The 5667-nt window shown below is 45.5% G+C and overlaps 1 long non-coding RNA gene across 4 annotated transcripts in view; it reads left to right on the plus strand.

Moving 5' to 3' along the window:
• Positions 1 to 4896: 4896 nt before the first annotated feature.
• The window catches only part of LOC108448475, a 10253-nt gene continuing 9482 nt past the window's right edge, over positions 4897 to 5667 (plus strand). For all 4 annotated transcript variants that reach the window (XR_001864366.1, XR_001864365.1, XR_001864368.1 and 1 more), the window contains exon 1: positions 4897 to 5268. This is a non-coding gene — a long non-coding RNA (uncharacterized LOC108448475). The remainder of the gene's footprint in view (positions 5269 to 5667) is intronic.

Below are 5667 nucleotides of genomic sequence, written 5' to 3' on the forward strand. Positions count from 1 at the left end.
AAATACATACTTGATAAGGAAATAAGCCTATCAGATGAATAAAATCATAAGGACAATAGCTAAATACATTTTAAATGTGGTTAAAGATTATATTCCTAATGTATTCATCTACTTTGAATCTTTAGCAACATGAAGGAGGATGAAAGGTATTCAAAAATACAGGGAATGTGGCTGATACGTCATCAGGTATGACATTTAGTCCTTGTTTGCTCAAGGCAGTCAATAATTGTAGCAGAAAGCATAGCTAGACCTTGTAGCATATAAGCTACAAAAAAAAAAAAACCCCAACCCAGCAGATAACTGAGGCAAAATAAAGGAATATACTGCAACGAAGGGGCTGGAAAAAAAATAGTTGTGCCTACTGTCTTAGCTCAGTATTCAACAGAAGTGGTGCAGAATAAGTCTGGAGTACTACACCTGGATCTCCTTCAACATTTGTGAAGATGAATGTGTCCAGTGATGAGAGAAGCTGTACTAGTTTGAAAACAAACCAGTGGGAGATCACAAGTCAGGATTATAATTTAATAGGAACATTAAAATAAATGCAATAGTACAAGAACACTGACAGAGTCAGGATGCAAGCTGACACGCCCTGTTAGTCAGGGTGGTGGTAGCAGTCCAGATGAAGTGGTCCTGTTGAAGCAGTGATCCTGTAGAAGGGTCTGGTCTTCACCTAAAGGTCCAGTGGTAGCTCTTGTCCTCTGCAAATCCAGTAGGTAGGGCTGCTTGTGGTGTTCCAAACCTCAGATTATATTCAGGTAGGAATGCTTGGTTCCTCCCCCTGGGTGGAGCATCTCACAATGGGACGATGTAATTTTGAGTCATGCAGTGAGGCTTGATAGCCCATTAACAGAAGATAGCTCCCAGAGGGAGTTATCAGGGATGTGTCATGGAAGAGGTGAAGAACATTGCCCCACCTGGTTTTAACAGATGGTGATAGAATACATACTTTTGGTTACATCTTACAATGTAACCTAAGACGGAAGCAGACTCGCCTGAAGAACAGATTTGCTGCACAGACAGAACTTGACTTGCAGATTTAGTTGTACCTCATCACTGCAGAAGTGTTAGAGGGGGTGAAACCTTGAAGAGCATCCTGCATTCATGGTACACAGGAGAACTGCAATGGCATTTGTGAACCTGCTGTGGGAAATAGACCTATCTTAAGGTCCAGTAAATTGTTGCATGTCTAAACTTCAGATATCTGGTCCCAAATATGGTAAGTGGATCTCTCAGTGTGTACAGGCTCTCTACACAATACATGACTGCTTACATTAAAATTCAGAAAAGTTCATAGGAGTAGGCATAGAAAGTCTGTCTTCTCTCTCCAGATTCCTGGATATGCTAATTGCTTGAAGTGATACTTGTCTTACCTAACAACGGTAATCTAAACTCTAGGTATTTCTCCATAGTCTAGTTCTGTGTTTCAGTGGGATGGCAGGCAGTGTTTCTACAGTGCAGTCCATAACTCTGAGGATGGAGTTATTTGCCCTTGCTGAAGTCCTTTTCCTTCCACCAAACAAACAGTTCAGAGAAGAGCTAGGAACAGAGGGCTGATTTTTCAGTTGAAGTTAATCAAGATACACCCAAAACCAAGGTTATAAATTCCTGCCCCTTCCCAAGACAAATCAGCTTTTATCTTGAAGAAAAAGTCCGGAGAGGAACAGCTGTGGTAAGGAAGGGGGGGTGATATTATCAGAATAATGATGTACAGACAGCAGACCCTGACTAGCATGGTAGCTGAAGACTTCCAGGGAGAGGTGAGATTGAATGTTCTTTGACAGAGGAGAAATTGGATACATCCTACACATCTGGGAGAGTGACCCTGATTCTGTGCTGTAGAAGATGCTCCATAAACATCCCAGGCATGGATGATGGCATTTTAAAGGGTAGCAATAGTGTTGTTGGCTTCGTACGTCAAGCTTGATCTGAAAGTATGAGGTAGGTTTTGCAACTTTGAAGCTAACTGAAAACTTTAATAGTATCAGGTTGTGTTCTGCATTCAGCTTAGGTTGAATGTAAGCAGCAGCTCTGTGAGCACAGAAAAAATTGTTGACAGGAGCAAAACTGTAGCCATGTCAGGAGCTCTTAAGACTGAGATATCCAAGTTCATTCACAACCCAAGTTCATTCACAAACCTTGTCTTTAGATCTGGCCTTGGTGCAGATACTTAAGTATCACGTTCTCATTAATATTTCTACTTTGGTGAATGTGGATATAATTAAGCTTGAAGTACAAAGATATCCATGACCATTAAATACTAGATAATGATTATTTTGTTTCTCTTTCCTCTTCCTTATCAGCTAGTATATTTTAACTTATTTAGCATTAAGTAAAAAAATCTTTCTGAGTCGCTCCTAACCTTTTGAATGTATTCTGGAAATATTTTGTGGATATTTAGAGTTGAAAAGTTGCATAACAATACAAGAAGGGCTTAAGCTAATGTTTGACTCTGCAACTCGTGGGAATGAGTCAGCTATTTATTTGGAATTGAAAATACACAATCCCAGGAGGATATTATAAAGTGGTTTTGAGCTATTTTGTTAAAAATTGTTGGATTTTTGTCAATAGTTAATTGTAAGCAATGTTTTGTAAATGAGAGTTCCCTGTTACCTGTGAAACAGTCGCAGAATAAAAACCCAAAACTCTTTGCAAGATTTATTTTTTATTTTTCTTTGTTAGGGAGGAAGGCTTAAATTTGAACATCGTACAAACTGTATATTGCAATAAAGTTCCCCGACCCAAATATCTAGTCTAACCTAGATAGTTATTTAGTTTATGTGGGTTCCCAATGTCAACTTCAAAAGTTATGTTATTCAGATGAACAACATAAATTAATAATCAGTGCATATCTGAAAATGTTTGAAGATATTTTTGTCTTCATTTGCAGTACCATTTGCCACTGATGCTGACAGCTTTAGGACATGTGTGATTAGTTCTCTGTGCAGACAGAAAACTATTTCTAATCCTGTATTTATGCTTTCGTCTTACCAGTACCTCACAAAAAATCCTGATTTACAGCGTTGTTACGGATCTTGCTTCTCCAGTTCTCTATACCTGACCCATTCGATCCCATCTGGAAACCAGTGGTTGTCTTAAGCTCTTGCAGTTTCTGTGCACCTCACCATTCTCTACATAAATTGATTTGCATTAGGAGGTAGGATAGCAAAGGCTTTTAATTTTAATTCAACAGATCAGCTTGTTGAAATAAGTGTGTTAAAATAGTTATCTGTAAAAATGTGTGGTTTTTTTAGTCCATATAGTTAAATTGCATACATAATAGGGTAATACTGTCCCTGCTTCGCTCTGTGGGGTCCCGCGTGCACCCACAGAAGCACGGGTGGGTTCAGTGTTATAGTCGGTAGCAAAGAGTCAAAAAGAGCATTTGGGTTCGTTCTGGCAGGAGCATTTGTTGCTGCTACACTGTCGAAGGTTGCAGAGGCAAATACCAACGTGATCCCGAAACTCACAGTTTTATCTGGGGGTGGGGAAAAGGCAGAACTCAGGAACGGGGACCAATGGGGAACTCTGGGGGAGTGACGAGGGGTAGAGACCAACAGCCAACCAGGGCAGAACAATGCATTCTGGGAGAAGCCTTTCTGGTCACCCTAACATAAAGTGTTTCTTGTGATACTAGGGACTTGTCTGACTGAAAACTCTCTGTTCCTTGTAATGTAGGTTCACTGGCCACCACACTTCCTCCTTTCTAAAGTATTAAGCAAAGAGGCCTCCCCCAGGGACCCAAAAACCCAAATATCCCAAACTCACACAAAACAACAAAGTGATCAGAAGCACCCACAACCCAATGTCCCAACAAGTCCTCAAATCTTTCAGAGGATTTTCTCTCTGGATGCTAGAATGGATGCTCTTACGGGCAGAGGCGAGTTTGAAGCAGCACAGTTCTCTTTGTGCTGCGGCACAGTCCAAGCACTCACTGCTGGTGGTACCAGGAGCATCCAGAGGGCGGCAGGGTGATAGGTGTTGGGTGCTGGGCATCATGGTGGTGAATGCGGGCACAGACTCTGGCAGTTGCTGCTGCTGGGGTTTCAAACAAAGTTAAAATTTTGCAATTTCGAACTGGGGGGCCTTTCCCTTCCCCACTTCTCTTACTTCAAAGTCTGGGGAAAGGGGAATGGTATAACTAAACAAAGGTATAGGAACACGTGGTTAGGGAATAAAGAAAGGGGTGCAAGTTAACAGAAAACATCTCAACAGGAGTATTGGGGAGTGTGGCTGTGGGAAAGACAAAGCAGAGGGGTGCTGGTGGGGAATATTAACTGATGGGAAAGCAACAGAATGGGGTAGGATTTGGGGAGACACCACAGGTGTCTTGACTTATCCGTTCGAAGTCTTGTTTGTAGTTCTGATTGCAGGACGGTGAGTCTTTCTGTGGTGGACATTGGTGCTGTTTTGCATCATCTCTGTTGCCAAGCAGTAGTGGTCTGGTCTTTTGACTGTTCCCTGTTCATCTTGTTTGGCCTTGTGCCTACAGCAACAGTGTTTGCTGGGCTGGTGCAGGGCTTGTTTTCCTCTGGCAGTTTCCAGGTATCATCTGTGGCCTTTGGCTTCTTCACCCCAGTCTTTTGATCTTCACACTCAGCATCAGAATCTGAGAATTTACTGTTTTGTTTCTTTGGCTACTTTTCTGCTTGCTCTAGCTGCACCTGCAAGCTGGTCAAGTCGACTGCTTCCCTTACGATGTTTTCGCAGCTATCTGGGAACAGTCTGAGTCCGACAGCCTGGCTCCTGCTAACCCCCTCTTTCTCTGCTCCTCTTGCAGCACAGGAGCAGAGGGTGTGGCCAGGGTCGACATGGAAGACACCACGCGGGCGGAGTTCTCACAGCTGGAGGAGCAGAGCGGCAGCAGCCGCGGCTTGGTAGCCTCAGGGCATTCGCATGGCAGCAGTGGAGCCAGGAGGGGCGGCGCCAGGGCGAAGCGTCCCTTTAGGAAGTGGCTCCAGCTTGCTGCCATAGCGGGGGAGGCCAGGTCTACCCGGCCGAAAATGAGAATGAACCCCTTTCAACCCTCGCACCACGTGGGCGGCCAGGGGGGGCCGTGGCAAGGGGCTGCGCAGGGCTCGGTCCCAGGCTAGCAGCGTGTCTGGCTTGGGCGTGCCCCTGCTTCGGCGGGGAGAGGCAGCCAGGCATGAGCCGGCAGGGGGTCGCGGGCGGCTCGGCGGCAGCGGTGATGAAAAGCGGCTGGGCATGTGCCCCGTCTAAGCAGCTGCGTAGGAAGGACAGTCCGGCGTCGGTCAGAAGAGCAAAGGGGTCAGTCGGCAGCCTTTGTTTGGGCTGAGTGTGCTGCTCGCTGCCTTAGTGCTTTTTGGCGGGGCTGGCGACCACTGCCTCTCTGCTGCGGCGCCGCCGGGGAGACTGAGAGTGGCGGGGTCCGGCTTTTCTAGCACTTGCCAAGCTGCCGCCGCTTTATCAGTATTTGTTCGGAGGGCACTAGATCCCCTCTGTTTTTGGTATCATCAGGCTGTGTCAAGCCTTCTCGGGAGTCCCCGAATGCCGCTTTTTTCTGCAGCTGCGACTCCTTGGGGCTTATTTCGAAACTCCCACGGGGCCACCGGGGAAGGTCCGGCCCGGGGCTGTAGGTGCTGCCAGACTTTAGCTGTCGGGCGTTCTCGGACAGCAGCTCTAGCAGCTGTTCTTGGCTTGGTGCCG

Source organism: Corvus brachyrhynchos, unplaced genomic scaffold (assembly GCF_000691975.1).
Source record: "Corvus brachyrhynchos isolate BGI_N302 unplaced genomic scaffold, ASM69197v1 scaffold167, whole genome shotgun sequence".
In the NCBI taxonomy this organism is placed as follows: domain Eukaryota; kingdom Metazoa; phylum Chordata; class Aves; order Passeriformes; family Corvidae; genus Corvus; species Corvus brachyrhynchos.